Source organism: Pleurodeles waltl, chromosome 4_2, assembly GCF_031143425.1.
Source record: "Pleurodeles waltl isolate 20211129_DDA chromosome 4_2, aPleWal1.hap1.20221129, whole genome shotgun sequence".
Lineage (NCBI taxonomy): Eukaryota > Metazoa > Chordata > Amphibia > Caudata > Salamandridae > Pleurodeles > Pleurodeles waltl.
The window spans coordinates 250,709,612-250,727,223 of NC_090443.1; positions in this window are offsets into that span (position 1 = coordinate 250,709,612).

Below are 17,612 nucleotides of genomic sequence, written 5' to 3' on the forward strand. Positions count from 1 at the left end.
GCACTCAAGCCACATTTGCAACCTCAGATTGCTGTGTTGAAAGCAGCAGCTGTAGTAAATAGAGTTTGTGGCCCTTTTAGGGAAATGAAAAGGTGGATAAGTACCACAAAATTTGAATCTGAAAGGGCAAAATGAAATTCAGTGCCAGGCTCTTTTTATTTTCCCTTGACCTCGCTTACTTCCTTACAGGCAGTCGATTCCGTGAACTGCAAGGAGTCAGACCATATTTATATTTTTTTCTTGGTCTGAGAAAAAACTTCAAACAAGCGTTTTGCTTCTTGATGGGGCATCTGAGTATCACAAAAAGAAGCCAGCGATGATCCCTAAAATTGTTCCGTCTTATATTGAGAAAAGGTGTCAGCAAACAGTTGTGCACAAAAGCTTTTTGAAACTCAGGCATAATTTCAACATGTATGAGAGTTTAATATTTTCAAGATTGGGGAACAGTTGGCCATGTACATGGTCAACATTTGGTTTGTAGACCAGCTTTCTCAACAGGATAGAATGTTAAAATTGACCAACGTGAGTATTCACCAGTTTGTCTCCTTGTCTCTACACGTCCTGCTGCCATAATGTGGAAAAGCTCATGGAAGGTGAAATGGTTGAGGAGGGGAATTTTCATTCATCACGTCAGTCATTGCTTTCCATACCATATGTTTGAAAGATGTTTCCCACAACCCATTCTCCCAGCTGTGTGTATATATGGTCCCTCAAAGTATGCAAAAAATTGATAGATGGAATGGTTTCATTTATCTTGGCCGGTGGTAATTACTCTGGCCGCATCCCAATAAATCATTATTAAGTGTAAGGTTAATGAGCCTTTATCAGGGCAGAACTGGTACTAGGTTGCTTGTGTTCTGGCTCGCCGAGGACCTGGCCTGGCAGTTTGGGCCACACTGTTCCCAAGAGGAGCAGGATCAAGGCTGGTTTGTATGTGATTGAATCCTAATAGAGGTGGCATGGTGCCCAAAAGGAGGATAGGTTTAGATGCTACCCTAGGTGATTGCCAATGGTTAGACAAATTGCAAGCAACCCTCCTATCACCGTTTTCTGTACATGCAGTTCCAGCACACTGCTTGCCTTTGTCTCTTTTTGATAAAATCATCCTCTCTCTCAGGTCTGTCTTGGTGCCCTTTAACGGTCTTGTGAATTGAAGCACAGTTAACAAATTCTCCCTAGCTCTCTCTTATGACATCAGCTTAGTGGCAAAGATTAATTAACCAATGAGTAATTGGAGCAGCTTCAGCGTTACATTCTTAGCTATATCACAAAAATGCACTTTTCCTGAAAGTGTTTTGTCTGTGAGCTGCCTGGACTAGTGCTGACCCATATTGATAGCAAAAGGAGGAAAAAGAGGTTGGCAGCACCTCTCTTCCATACCACTGAACAAGTTCAACAGTAACTCAGACTCATTACTTGCTCTTTCACCCATTAACAAAAGTCATCCAGGTATTGCACAATGCACAGAAGGCCACTTTCATTTCATTAATCTGTTGCAACATAATATATACTGTAACAATGCATGCAGGATATCATGCTGCATCTTATTTACTTTATCTGCATGCTTCTAGAATCCAAAAATCAAATAATGTCTCTTATCAAGCAGGGTATGGGGATGTGTGCATGACTGTAAAATAGCAATTTTCTTATTATGGCAATCCTCTTCGCCTACCATCTTCTTTCACTCTTCTCTTCAGATCAACTCATCTTCAAATTTTGATTTTCACCTCTACACTCTTGCTCTACGCAACCATCGACACATATTAAAGTACTGCACTGTAATCACCCATCATCAGCTCTCCAGACACACCCTCTGCTATGTTCTCCTGAGGACAAACTGATAACTTATTTCTGCTGCACGGGATGTTGAAATCACTAATGGTCTCTCTCAGAATTTATACACCCACCAATGATTCTTATCAAGTTTGCAATCTTGCCCGCTCCATCAACTGCTTTCCCTTCCTCTGTCCTTCACATCCTTTTTACTGCTCTGCAATCCCCCTTTCTTATCTTTTTAGCATGGCCCGTTCCCCTTTTCCTAATGAACACTTGGGGGTTTATTTACAAGCCCTTTACACTGCTGGTGTGCCACTTTTTTCCATATAAAAAGTGATGCACCATTGGAGCAAGGGGCTTGTAAATAAGCCCTTTGATATATTTTTATTGAGTGCAGACAAGCAAAATAAAAAACAACAATACATAATAATACTCAAATCAAAAGTGTCTCACTGATAATTATCACTTCACATAATCTGAATAGGGAGTGCACGACAAATAAACAAGCAAGCAACATGAAAAACAATCCTTAGTCTGACATCACATAATTTGACAGTTTCCCCCAATTACAATGGAATTTGAGGAAGGACGTTTTGACCTGAGAGATCTGGAGATCTAGACTGTATACTTCTGTTGGAAATTGGATTATTGGTAGGGACAGGCAAGTACTTACACTTAGCAATAGGCCACTAACCCCCACTACGTCCAGTCAGGTCTCAATAAATTAATCCCCGCTCATCCCTTGGTAGCTTGGCAATGGGCGACAATGCTTAATTTAGGAGACTAGTGTGTAAAGCATTTAAAAATCACAAAACAGTAAATAAACAAAACACAAACCAATAAAAATCCCACACCAATTCATAAAAAATACATTACATTTTTATCTTTAAAATTACACCAAAACAATTCAAATCTGAGAAGGGGAACCAGAGATATGGTTTTCTAAAGAATTAATGTTTACTAGTACATAGAAGCAACTAGTGCTTAAAGTGTTAAAAAAGGTCACTCTGGACAGGGACAGGTCTCCCACGATGTAACACTGTTACACTTACCTTCAGAAGTGGTTCTTGATGCAAGAAAGTGGTCCACAGCGCCAGCCTAGAGTTCAGAGCCCCAGGTTTGCCTCTTGGGGTCTGGGACTACAACTCCCACAATGCACCTCTTCAACTTATGGAGCTATTTACAACAGTTGCTGCAAATGTCTCCAAACTTCTGGATTTTCCTCCAGAGGTCCTTTTGGGTCCTTGAAGTGTCCACAACTTGATCCAAGGTTCCAGAAGCTCTGTGTTGCTCCTTGGGAGTTTGGACTACACATCCCAGAATGCACCTGGTCAGAATCCTCAAATGACCGCTGGTCAGCTGGGCTCTTCTTGCATGACTTGATGCAGGGAACTCTGGGCAGCTCCTTTGTACCTGTAGCTTACAGGAAGTTCACTCCTGGAGTTGCAGAAGCAAGACAAAGTCCTTTTTTTTTTGAAGCCCAAAGTGTGCAGCTGGTGCAGTCCTTGTGAGTGCAGTGTCCAGGTGCAGGCCAGGGGTCCAGCAGGGCAGTCCTTCTTCTCCAGAATCTTCTTCCAGCAGGGATCTGATGTGCAGGTGCAGCTCTGCCAAATTTATCCTTGCTCCTAGGGTGAAAAGCGGAGGGGACAACTGTCCAATCGCATGCCACCACACTCTTGTGTGACCACTTCCTGGGAAGTGTGGAAAAATCAATCCCAGAGGGCAACATTCTTTAAAAATCCAAAATGGCTGAAACTGAATTTTGGAGGTTAGGTCTGACTGAGTCCACCCACTGGTGTGGCTAAATATTCTTAACATACCCCTTTCCTGCCCTCTCCTAATCTATTCAAGGGGGCACCTGGTTGTCTGGGTTTGCGGACGTGTGGGAGGTCCTGAGCTGCTCCAAATGTCCTTTCCTCCTTTGAAGACCAGTTTGGCTGCACTCCCACCATCCTGTTTTCCACCATCTGCTGAGGCAGATCTCTGCCCCCAGGCACATTCTTCGTCTTCAGCCCAGGCCACTTTACACCTAATCAATGCAGCCTGGCCAGACTGCCAAAGGCTGGCCAATCAGAGAAGGGCACTACAGAGCTGAAGTTGGTAACTTTCAGGAAGAGTTCTAATATTGTTTCCCTGAACTAGTTATATTAAATCCAACAATGGCAAGTTGTTGCATGTATTATAACAATCAGTTTGGGACCAAATGTGCCAAATCTAGCTCCTTTGGAGACTTTATTAATTAACATAAAGTCTCCCCATTTTAGCCTATGGAGCCTAGTCACTACAATGAGGAAAAAACGAATTTGGCTATTTTTCCTCACCAGGGCTTATAAAACATATTTTATAAGCTCCCTGTTCTTAGTTACACTGCACCCAAACCTCGGTTGGCACACCATAGGGGTGGTTTGTATGTAAAAATAAGGTAGTTTAAGACTTTGGAAGTACTTTTAATTCCAAAGTCGAATTTGCATGTAACTTTAATTTAAAAGCAGCCAGCAAGGCAGGCCTGCTTTTAAAATAACCCTGGGCACCTCAGCAGTGCCGCCAGAAGACCGTACCGCGGTCGAAAGACCGCAGCGATCATTCTGAGTTTCCCGCTGGGCTGGCGGGCGACCGCCAGAAGGCCGCCCACCCGCCCAGCGGGAAACCCCCTTCCACGAGGATGCCGGCTCCGAATGGAGCCGGCGGAGTGGAAGGGGTGCGACGGGTGCAGTTGCACCCATCGCGATTTTCAGTGTCTGCCACGCACACACTGAAAATCTATGTGGGGCCCTGTTAGGGGGGCCCTGCAGTGCCCATGCCCCTGGCGGGAAGGGGTCGGAATCCCCATGGCGGCGCTGCTTGCAGCGCCGCCGTGGAGGATTCCCAGGGGCAGCGGGAAACCGCCACGGTCAGAATGCCCATGGAAGCACCGCCAGCCTGTTGGCGGTGCTTCCGCGGTCGTTGGCCCTGGCGGTCCATGACCGCCAGGGTCAGAATGACCCTCTAAGTCCGAAGGTAAAAAGTTGACCGGGACCTCCCAGCCAGTGTATCCGAGGAGAGCTCCATGGACGTCGGATTAAGATCCAGGTTTACCCCGGTCGAAGGATTTTCACCTCGAAAAAATGACTAAGTCCGAAGGTAAAAATCTCCACTGAGGATCCCTGCATCCCGTATCCGGAGAAGGGCTCCAGGAGGCCAGATTGGACTGGCAGGTTCGTCCCGCTGAAGAAAATCTTCGAAAAAAAGACTAAGGCGGTCATTCTGACCGCGGCGGGCGGCGGTCGCCGCCCGCCATGCGGTCACCGCCGAATGACTGCCCGCGGTCAAAAGACCGCGGCGGCCATTCCAACTTTCCCGCTGGGCCAGCGGGCGCCCTCCAAAAGAGCGCCCTCCGGCCCAGCGGGAAAGCCCCTGCAACAATGAAGCCGGCTCCGAATGGAGCCAGCGGAGTTGCAGGGGTGTGACGGGTGCAGTGGCAGACAGTGAAAATCTTTGTGGGACCCTGTTAGGGGGCCCCTGCACTGCCCATGCCAGTGGCATGGGCAGTGCAGGGGCCCCCAGGGGCCCCACGACACCCGTTCCCGCCAGCCTGGTTCTGGCAGTGAAAACCGCCAGAAACAGGCTGGCGGGAAGGGGGTCGGAATCCCCAAGGCGGCGCTGCAAGCAGCGCCGCCATGGAGGATTCCCTGGGCCAGGGGAATACCGGCGGGAAACCGCCAGTTCCCCTTTTCTGACCGCGGCAGGTAGAATAGCCCAGGAAGCACCGCCAGCCTGTTGGCGGTGCTTCCGCTGCCCTCCGCCCTGGCGGTCAGAGACCGCCAGGGTTGGAATGAGGGCCTAAGTGTGAAGGTAAACTTTTAACCGAGGCCTCCCACGGTCTGTAGCCGAGCAGGGCTCCATCGCGGGAGGCCTTAAACTTTGACTTTGCCCCGGTCGAGGTGCAACCAGATGACCCAATTGGCGCTTTTTGTTTCTAGGCGCTAAAAAAAAAAAAATCTTTAAAAAATCATATCTCCGGTTCCCCTTATACGATTTTATTTGTTTTGGTGTCATTTTAAAGATAAAAATATAATCTATTTTTATAAATTGGTTTGGGATTTTTAAACTGTTTCCTGTGTTTTATTTAAATACTGTTTTGTGATATTTGAATGCTTTACACTCTGTCTCCGAAGTTAAGCCTTGACGCTCGTTGCCAAGCTCCCAAGGGTTGAGCTGGGGTTAATTTACTGAGACCTAACTGGACCTTAGTGGAGGTTAGTGGCCTATTGCTAAGTGTAGGTACCTACCTGCCCTTACCAATAACCCATTTTCCAACATGGGGACACTACTTATGCTGGAGTTCCTAAACCTACATGCCCTTCCATACACAAGGGACATACAGGTAGGTTGACATAGCCAATTATAATTAGCCTAATTTGCATATTCATTTTACACAAACCCTGGGACTGGGTAGCAGTACCCAGGGCATCGTCAGAGTCAGGAAAATACCAGCAAAATGCAAAAAATAGGGGCAAAAATTTAGAGGGTTTCTGCAATCAGCCCAGTTTTCTCACACCTTCTTTCTACCACTCCTCAAATTTGGACAGAAACAGAGATTTTCAATTCCTTGCGATAATAAATCCGGCAATAGCAAGGATTTAAATCTCCCAGTCGGTAGCAACCAAACCCAACAGAATCTTTTTTAAGTGTAAGTATCCCTGCCTGTGGTTGGACTTTAACTATTTGGCCTTGGACCAAAGACCAGGATAATATCAGTTTAGAACATTTGGCAAACACCTGAATATTGTTGGCTGTTTCAGCAGCACAGTTACGACAAGCATCTGAACTATTATACCATTTACACAGTTTATAAGGGCTGATGTAAAAATCAAACATTGTACAATAGATCTGGGCTCTTAATCTTGCAGGGGTAACAATATTACAATAACGCATGAGAATATTTTAAAGCTCTTGAACCAACAACCCTTTCTAAAATCAGCAGTCAATTTATCAGTCCAATTACTCAAATCCTTGTAAGAGTGCTGAATGACTGTTGACATGGCTGTTGACCAAAAATCAAGCGTGTCATCTCAGATTGCATCAGCGGGATATTAATATTGTTGTTCTCGCACAATAAGGCAGACCTAATATGCAGGTATTTAAAAAATCACTGTGATGAATGGTGAATTTGCCTGAGTCCATAAAAGATTTAACCCGAGTCATCAAACAAGTCATCTAGCCGCTTAATCCCCAGCCGCAACCAAGTGCCAAAATAGGGAGAAGTAAAGCACAATAGATCTGGATTGTTCAGCAAGGGCATATTGGCATGAAATTGCAGGATTGTCAGACCTTCCTCATATTAAGCCAGGTTCTTTCAAGAGCTATCTCTGTTTTCAAACTAACTTTTTTTAAAAACATTTACCACTCTTAAAATGAGTACTCTTACTGCAAGAATGTTTTGTATGTAAAATGCTATGAAGCCGGTTATTTGGATATGATTCATAAAACATGCGAACCTGATTAGCCATATTGGACCAATAATAAAAACACCAGTCAGGAAGTGTCCACGCACCTTCTGTTATGGGGAGTGTTAGCATTTTTAGTGACCTCTGCTCTTTCATTTTTTGCCATATAAATTCAGAAGAATATTCATTTTAATTAAATTACTCTGTCCGATAGAAGAAATAGGTAGGTGCATCCACTTGTCAAGTAAAGATTGCAGCAACTTCAGTTGTACTGTGTAATTATATTCATAACACAACTTTATTGTGGAGGCCAGAATAATGCCCAAGTACCTTGCTCGCATCGCCACCCTTGGTCAGAGCTAACCCCAACCCCCACAAGAATCAATTGTGTTTTATGTGCATTTGGTTTATACCTTGATACTTGGCTAAAATCTAGAGCAACCTGTTTGACACTCTTAATTGTTGGTTCAGAACAATGAGAAAATATTAAAACTTTGTCTGCATACACGGCCAGTGGAGAAGGGAGTGAAACTTATGGATTGCTGGGGACATTTCGACGTAGAAGTCATATGGCTCCATATAAAGTGCATAAGGAGCAGATGAAAGCAGACAACCCTGTTGAGTACAGCATAATACAAATAAAGGATGTTAGTGCCTGTTGTACCCAGAATTGAACTTTGGGAGCCTTATAAATAGCGTATAAATAACTTTAATCACTTTAACAAGTTGGGGCTGAGGTTAAAATGAACAAGCGTTTCCCAAAGAAATTTCCATGATACACAATCAAATGCTTTCTAACCGTCAAGTAGGGTAATATAAAGCGGTTCCTCAAGAGTTTCAGTGCGATTTATTAAAGACATGATTAGATTTGTATGGGTGGTGGTATCTTTTCCTGAGATGGAACCATGCTGTTCAGGTGAAACAAGCTTCAAAATAGCCAGATTTACTCAATTAGCAAAGAGCTTGGTAAATATTTTAGAATCAGCATTAAGAAGTGAGAGTTGTCGATAAGAGCTACATTCAGTTGGATCGCTGTCCTTTTTCAAAAACATCATAACAATGGCTTCATTTCAGGAAGTAGGAACTTCACCTATGCTGCAAACTTCTTTTAATACTTCTACCAGAAGTGGGGTAGTTAGAGATGTGAGAATCTTACATATCTCAGATGGAATCAAATCTGGCCCTTGTGCTTTCCCTGAAGGCAGGCTAGTAATAACCCTTCTAAGTTCATTCACCATTTTCTCATCATCCAGTATTTCATTATGATTCCTCGTTAATTTGGGTAGGCCTATAGGTTCAAAGTAATCCTTAATGTTGGTAGAGGGTGTCACAAAAGGCTCAGAGTCTCTTCTGGGGGGCTAAGACAGTAGCAGCGGCACAATCACGATGGCCAATGTGAATGATGGTGAGAAATCCTCTGATAGGAAGTTGCAGGACAATAACTTAGAAAGCCTAACAAGCCGTACTCAACCCAACCCCTCTAGATGTACTGAATATTCTTTCTGTCAGAGATAGCCCAGCAGATTTGGGACAGGAGGGCACTGATATTGGGCGGAAATCTAAGAGCATTATGAGAGCTGAGAATATGGTATCATCATGCTCTCCACCTCCCTCCCATTCCCCAGTTAACCAAGCTCACCTTAGCTGCAGTTAAAGTGTAAGGGGGACAATTACCAGCAACTCCAACATTAGTACAAGCAAGGAGGGGACAACTGTATCAACAGTCTCTATACAAACCCCCCCAGTAAGTTCTTGGGAGGAGCAGTCTCCAGAAACGGTTGTTGGAGGGTCTGGTAAATTATTCCTTGAAGCTGGAAATCAGAACTTATCAGACCACAAAGTTCCAGACGCACTGCAGAAAATAGCTAGTATCGGTCAGGCTAAGCTTCTGATATCAAGACGTAGCCTCCCAAATTTTCTGAGCCAGGCTCTGGAAGGAGGTATTAATATGAACTCCAATTCCGCTGCACAGAGAGCATTTTAAAGCTAAGGCCCAGGAAACAACGATCTGGCTCTGTCAATCACAGCAAGCCCAGCCTCATTTTAATGCCTCGCAAAGCTATGCCTCATACGTCTTACAAACAGGATTCCCTGAGCCAAGATCGGATCCAGAGCGTCACGAGAACGAGACCATTTAACAACATCAGGAAAGAGGGCTATGAAAAGTCTGTCAAACCTGGTATCCCAACCGTGTCCGCTGTCTCTGAGACAGAGGATTCAGAGGCATTCTCAACTTGCTCCTCAGCTTCTTTGTCTACGAGGTCCCTATTGAAAACGATTCTTGAAGAAATCCGATCTGTTAAAAAGAACCAGGCCTTTCAAGCTGATAAATTTGAGAACTTAGGCCCATATTTATACTTGGTTTGTGTTGAATTAGCGCCATTTTTTTTTACGCTACTTTAGCGCAAACCTAACTCCATATTTATTCTTTGGCGCTAGACACGTCTAGCCCAAAGTTATGGAGTTAACTTCATTTTCTTGACGTGAAAACCTACCTTGCATCAATGAGATGCAAGGTGGGCGTTCCCGTCCAGAAAAGGACGATATGGCCTTCCAGCATGGGGGGATCGGGGCTTAAATAATGGTGCTAATCTTGCTTAGCGCCATTATTTAACGCCTGGGTATGGGCAGGCATTAGGGGACCTGTAGGCATATTTCCATGGTCAGAGACCATGGAAAGAGCTCACTGGTGCCCTTCCCTGGCCCTAGGGACACCCCCACCCACCCCACCTACACCAGAAGGACACCACAGGATGGGGGACCCATCCCATGTAAGTCCCGGTATGTATTTTTATGTTTATTTGTTTCACGCCCAGGGGCACTGACTTGGGGCCCCCTGCATGGTGTGGGCCCCAATGGCCATGCCTAGGGGACATTTGTTCCCTGTGGATGGCCAAAGGGGTGGTGGGCATGGCTCCTGTCTTTACTAAGACAGGAGCCATGACCATGGGGGTTGTGCACCAGAAAGTGGCACCATACTGCTCAGAGGCATTTATTTGCCTCTAAACAGTATAGCGCCATAATTCGGTGCACAAGCTCTGGTTTCCCCTATGCTTCCCCCACCCTGTTAGCGTCCTTTACAAGGACGCTAACAGGGCATTAGTGCCGGGTAGCGCCATTCATAAATATGGCGCCCGGTTGGTGTCTTGGAATGGCGCTAGCCGGCGCAATACTTTTTCACGCAAAACTGCACTAACTCAGTTTTGCGTGAAAAAGTAAAAATATGGGCCTTAGAATTTAAAGAATCTTCCATTGAGCTGCAACTCAGTGACTTTGCTGCCACACATAAAGTGACTGATATTCAACTATAGAGACTAGGAACACAAACAACGCGGGTGGAGGGCACACAGGAAGTGATTACCTAGCAAATGAAACTCCTAAAGCGTGAACGCGAGGATTTGGAGAATCGATCCTGCAGATCTAACTTGGCATAGTTGGAGTTCCTGAGGGCACATAACTTGCTAAAGATGCTTCCCAATCTGATGCTGCAATGATTACATGGACTGCTCACTCTCTTCAAACATACGTACTCTCGAGTAGCATGAGTAATCCTTCGGGGGAGATGATACACTTTCCATTGCTCATGCACACAGGATTCAGTCTGGGCCACCAAAGCCAGGAAACAGGCCTCGTACTATCATTGTTTTCTTTCAGGATTACAATATTAAGGAAGCAGTTATTTCAATTGCTAGGGAATGCAGGCAGTTCAATGTTCCAGATGGCTATTTGTTCTCAATTTTCCAAGATTTGGCCTTGGAGACCGCAACAAGGATGCAGGAAATACGGTTGCTCACACCTAAGTTTATCCCAGTTTTAATTGTGAGGGGATTGTTTTTGTAAAATCAACTGGAAAAGCTTATTCCTAACTTAGAAGTGGAGCAATCTAAACACTTCTAGGAAACCAAGGGTATTTCTTGCTGAAACCGTAGTACTGGGTAGCTCTCAGATTCATATCTGTACTTTGTGTGAAATATGCCACAATAGGTTGTAGCAGATTTTACTGTTTTTATTGGGTAGAGTTAAAACTTTGACGGTGAGAGGTGGCACTCTAAATATTGCCTGAATGTCCTTTGTGACATCAGACCAGTGCCGGTGTTCCCGCTCCCTAGCCTTGCCGAGCTAGAGGTATGTTGGGTACCTAAGGTGGAGGATGGGGGAGGTGTGGAAGAGGGAAAAAGGAAAAAGAGAGTGCTGAAATGATGCTACAATAGTAGGATCGTTTTGGGGATTTCAATGTTTTTAGAATTTGCCAAAAGGAGGGTGTATGCACACTACCTGGATGGTGTGTTGTTCAGGAGGCTTGAATTGTTAATAACACAAAATGGAATATAAATGGGGCAAAAGGGGGAGGAAGAAAGTGAGGATTTTTTCAGAGGCCTGTTCTATGAGGCCAGAGATCTTAACTTTTCAGGAGACGCATCTCTCTAGAAGAGAGGCTAATATTCATGCCATACCAAAGTGTTGTCGCGGGTACAGTGCACCAAGAGTATAATATGGTTAGTGCTACATTCTGTTCAGGTTAGAGGGGGTCTCCATTATAGTTCTTAACAAATTGCTCAGGGTCATAGGATCACAAGTAGATCATGAAGAAAGGTGGATAAGGGCAGAAATAACCGATCAGCATAATAACAGCCTCCTTGTGCTGGTAAGCATTTACGCTCCGAATAACCCCAATCCACAATTTTTTGTTAATATTATGTTAGAATTTAGTGACGTTAATCTACCTGTCATTATACTGGGGATATTAACTGTATCCTGAATCCAACACTTGATACCACTAATACTGCCCATACTGCCTGTATGCATAGCAGTATACATAACATAACAGATATGATGCACCATTTAAGTTTGCATGATATTTGGCAGGAACAGAACCCTGCGGCCCAGAACAATATGTTCTTTTCTAGACCCTATAGACAGTACTCTCATATAGATTTATGTCTAGGTAGCAGTTTTATTGCTTCAATCTGTGATTCTGTGATTCTGCATCTACCATACTCTGACCATCCGGCTATTTCACTCAAATGGGAAAGGTTTTGTTCACACCAATGTGTATCGGTCATACTTCCCGAAATAAATGTTGCAACATTCCTATTATGCTCAATATCTCTGCATTTGTACAAAGGAGTTTCTTGTAACTAATCTTGGTTCAACTCACCTCTTTGTGATATGGGATAAGCTTAAAGCCTATCTTAGAGGTATCTCACAATCATTTGTTGCTCAGATCTCAAGGGCAGATAATGAGAAGGAACGATCCATAGGGATCAATTGAAGAATCTCACTCAATTGCTTATGACGCAAATTGCATCTCACTCTAGGACAGCCCAAGTCACATACCGCAAGATTATGGGACTGCGAGGGCATAGTTCCACAATTTTAACAGCTCCCATAAATAGAAAAGCTTTTTAACTACAAACTCAGAATTGTGAGAAATCTGTATGGACTGACACACCTAGAACTGGCATTATGCACATCAAAGATGCCACAGGCAGAGTCTGCAATGAGCACAGTGATATTTTATCTAAATTTTTTGATGTAATACACTGGGCTGTATCGAGAGGAGTCACAGTGGAATCTAAAAGGATTGCCCATTGATGTCTAACCCACTCACCCTTAACCCCAGATTGCCTACCCTCATCATTCTGCTATTTCCTACTCCACCCTCTTTCATCTCCACTAAAGGTTGAATAAACACTCTCACTACCCTTGTACCTGTTTCTATGCTTCGCAGAGATTTTCCTGTCTACTTCTTCTATGGGCTTTCAGATTCTTTAACAGTTTTGGTCTATGAGAAATGTCATTGTCTATTTCTTTTTTCTGACCAGTCTTCTCCTAGCACTCTCAATATAATATCCTTCTTATGTCCCGCTTTCTAATCACTGCTACCTCTTCCCCTTCCCCATTGGTGCCATCTTGTACCTGACTCTCCTCATCTTCTTTTCTGCTATCCCTCATTTCAAACCCTTTGTTTGGCCCTACCTTGTAAAGCCACTTTAGCTGTAGAATGAGAAGCATCTAGTGGTCGAGGTGGACTTCCTTTGAGTGCCCTTCATAGAACTCCCAAAAGAATAAATGCATGGATTAATGCATATAGACATACATATTTTTGTTTAAAATCACCTCCTCTGTATGAGATGGCTAGATGTTGGGCGAGTGACAACGAGAGAGAAGTACGTCCAGTCTCATGTTTGGTTTTCTGGTCTAGCGTATGTTTCAGTGAAGGTGTGCAACCACTACTGTATGTAATTGATCAAAGAATTGTGCCAGCAGTATCTCTTTGGCAAAAGTTTTTAAGGTACTTGCTTTATTGGTTTCCTTTAAAAAAGCAACAAAAAAGCAGAATGTCCCCATTTGCACTTGTGTGTTTTATTGTTTGACTTGTAGGAGAAGACCCTTTAGATCCAGACATTAAGCATGCAAAAGCGTGCATTAGGTGAATGGCTTCAAACATCTAAATGCATTGATGAATAACAGACACAGAGTGGTACAAAAGCTGACATAGAATTTGCAAGAACAAGTACAGTGAGTTGGAGCACTATAGGCCCTATCCCATTTAAGTAGATTTTTGAGGCACTCCAGGCTGTTAAAGCCCCTAAAGGGAGCAGAGATGGAGTAATGCTGTCTTGCTCTATGGAATGTTGAGACAGTCCTAGGTTACAGTACATTAGATCTAGTCAGAAACAAAAAACATAGGGCCATATTTATACTTTTTGATGCAATACTGCGCCAGCGCAGTTTTGCGTCAAAAATATTACCGCCGGCTAACGCCATTTTGGTGCGTCGTGCGGGCATCAAATTTATACTTTAACGCATGGCGGCGCAAACCACAGGGGGGAGTTATTATTTTTTACGCACACCGCAGCGTCAAGTCGTAAAGCAAAACAACGTTATCACGGCGGAAACGACTGTGGGTCGACTTACGACCCTGCAAACCGGATATGCGCCGTTTTTTGACGCAATAGCGTAAAAAAAAAACAGCGAACACTGTCATTTCACCAGAGGAGAGCCAAAATGGATCCCAGATGCCACTACAGACCCCAGGAAGATGACATCAGACCAGGAACCAGCCAGGAGAACCCACACAAGAACCAGGACACTTATAAGAAGAAAAGAAAGTGTCGCTTCAGTGCAGAGGAGCAGGAAATTCTGGTTAAGATGGGACGGAAAACCAGCACCAACTGTTTGTCACCTCAAAGTTGCCAATTAGTAGGAGAGAGGCTATATGGCAACAAATTGTCGACAAGATTAACAGTGTGGCTGAAGTACGCAGAACAGTCACCGAGTGCAAGAAACGCTGGCATGACTGCAAGCCCAGGACCAAGGAAAAGATGGCCAGGAACAGGAAGGCAGCACTGCAGACTGGAGGTGGGAGTCCAGCACACCAGGAGGCCCTGGACCACATGGAGGAGATGGTCGCAGCCGTCATCCCTGAGGAGATCGTCACAGGGATTCAAGGACAGGACAGCGCAGACTACCAGGAGACAACGCACATGCAGGGTAAGTCGCATGGGGAATTATAATGCAATAATGTCAACTGTGAGCAGGGGGGGGATACCGACCACAAAATGCATTGAAGTCATCATATACATGGAGTGGCATGGGTAAAGGGGCACGGCATGGGGGCATGGCCCGTTCTGAGAAGACCTGGGGCACACCATTACACAACACCAACAACAGTCCCATGGGGGCATGCTGTTATGCCAACGATGGAGCAAAGGGAAAGCCACGCCAGGAGGGAAGGCCACAACGTCAAACTGACATCCCGGCACACGTTGGCAACCATACCCCCTACATTGACTAGGGCCCTCTTAACAACCTCTAGCCGTACCGACAACTGGAGTGTAACATTGACAACAGTTGCCACTACCACCTCCGCTCTGTGTGCAGCTCAAGTAGCCAATGGCAGTAACATCCCCATTGGTCATACACACCTAAATTAGAGGGTTGAGGATGACAACTTCAACAATCCCCTGAAACAAGACAAAGGCTCCAGTCCTGTCAAATGTCAATGCCCATAGTTGTCGCAAACATCAGCCAATGTAAACAACAATAGGAGCTACACAGCACTAAGGACACACCCATGCTGCATATGTCAGGGTCCATCCTGTGCCTGGGTAACAATGCAACATCCCAAATGTCATACTGCTCAGACAACAGCATTGTGGGGGGTACACATGTAACTGGTCACTGAAATACACCTGCACAGTCAGAGGAGGAAATAGGACACTGATACGATTATCAGGGCAATCCAATGTAACACACATTCCCCAACATCAGCAGTACACATTACCAATGCCAACATCCATATTGTGTCATAACATTGCTATGCATAGGATATGCCACATGTCAAATACATTTAAGTGGATGTGAAAGATCAGAGACTGGGGCAGGTCCAGATTGTTAAGTGTGCTGCCAGGGCCATCAGAACACCCACAGCCAGTGAAAGGTCTCACCATGAGAATGGATGTAGACGGAGGCTTGAGTAGGACAAGAAGGTGGCAATTTTCTATTTGGCCTAAACCAACACCTAGAGGCGATGATGCTGACAAGTCTAATAACTCAATAACATACATGTGACATGCAGGTGGGCCATAGGCCTGGAAGAATGCCCATCTGAAGGACTGGAGCAATTAACACGAAACAAGATCACAAAGTGAATTCATCAAAAGGCAGGCATGTCACATCAAAATTGCCACAACACAGTCACACTAATTGTACTCTGTTTCGTTGCAGTGGAAGATGGATCTCCTGCGGATATGCCTGTCCCAGATTACCCTGATGACATGGATGACGAGCCGGTAAACATTCCCCAGGAGATTATCCAAAAGGTCCTTGAAACCCTCCAGACCCCACCTTCAGTCACAAGGATGAGCACAGAACAAGCAGCCATCGCAGGGGATCCACCCACCACCCCAATTGTAAGACCTGCCAGCTCCAATACAGCTGAGGACTCAGATGACACTGGCACCAGCTTTGAGAGAACTGTAGTTGGAGTACAGCGGGAGCTGGCCAAGGAGGTGCGGGTGGGGATGCAAAATATGGCAGCCAGCCTAGAGGGGGTGCGTTCGTGCATGATGTCATCTGCAGATCAGGCAGCAGCTATGCAAGCCCTAACATCTATCTTGCAGGAACTGCAGAAAACCCAGAAGGAAATCAGCACAGCTGTAATACAGTTGACCCAACACCTACAACAGCAATCCTGTCAACGTGTGCACGAATGCAACATTGAACCCCTCAGGGCCGACCTGGCTGCCTACCATCGTGATGTGGCTGCTATTCTCAAGAACCAGCAGATACTCCTTGCTGCAGTACTGCCCTTAAGACCTTCACAGGGAGCAGCGACCGGGATGTCTGACTCCACGTCTTCTAACACTGAGGTGTGTGTTGCCCCTTCACAAACAACAACAACAAGGACAGAGGAGGCAACACACACATCAGAAGAAGAAGACATGGAACAGATCACATTCACAAGGAAAATGACCCGGAAGCATTAGTCCCTGCCACATGGCCAACTATTACCAAGGTCCTGCGCTTTGTAACTTGCCAGTCTTGCAACAATTGTACTCAAACACTGTACTGCAAACCACTGTATATCTTGTCACCCAGTCCAGTGATTGTCTCTCTCCTACTCATAGGCAAATTCTGTCCCTCTGCACTGTCTGAAACATCAACCCCAGCATGTCAAAAGCATTTCGGTAAACCCTTGTGTTGGATCACAATGTAAGATGTCACTATAATGGACTCACAATCATGGACAATGTACAGATAGCACTACAGCACTTTTCAATAACTAGCACTTACACAACAAATCTGTCTCTGGGTAATGTGACATATCAACTGTGGAGTAGATAACTGAAATGTGCCTACTGTCAAATTACGTAGCTTGTCAATACAACTGTCCTGATATTATGTAGTCAGAGAAATCTGCACAGTGCCCATGATTGCATCATACTCTGCCCATCCTGAGGGACATATCTGATGAAGTGAGAAACCATACACCATCATGCTGTGTTGGACAGAATAATGCTTCCTCAAGGGATATCTAAGTCATCAAATAGTGGCCGCAAAATGTTGTCAACATGCAATAATAACACATATAAAAGTGCACACTAATCTAAGCAAACACTACAAAAACTGCATAAATGAAGGTGTCTGAGTTTACATACAAATAGGTAATCATGCTGAACTGTGTCACAAATGACGTATGAGAGTCATGAAGACAAGAATACAAGAGTGCCAATGAGAACTCATCTTATAAGGGTGTTCTTGATCATCACACTGCAGTCAGACCTAAAACTGTTCCCCCAATACCAAGTCTGGAAGCACTGTTTGTGACGTAGAAAACACACTTATCAACAGAAACACATTGTCATCCATATTAACTGTGATTGGTGGTTGCAACGAAGGGTG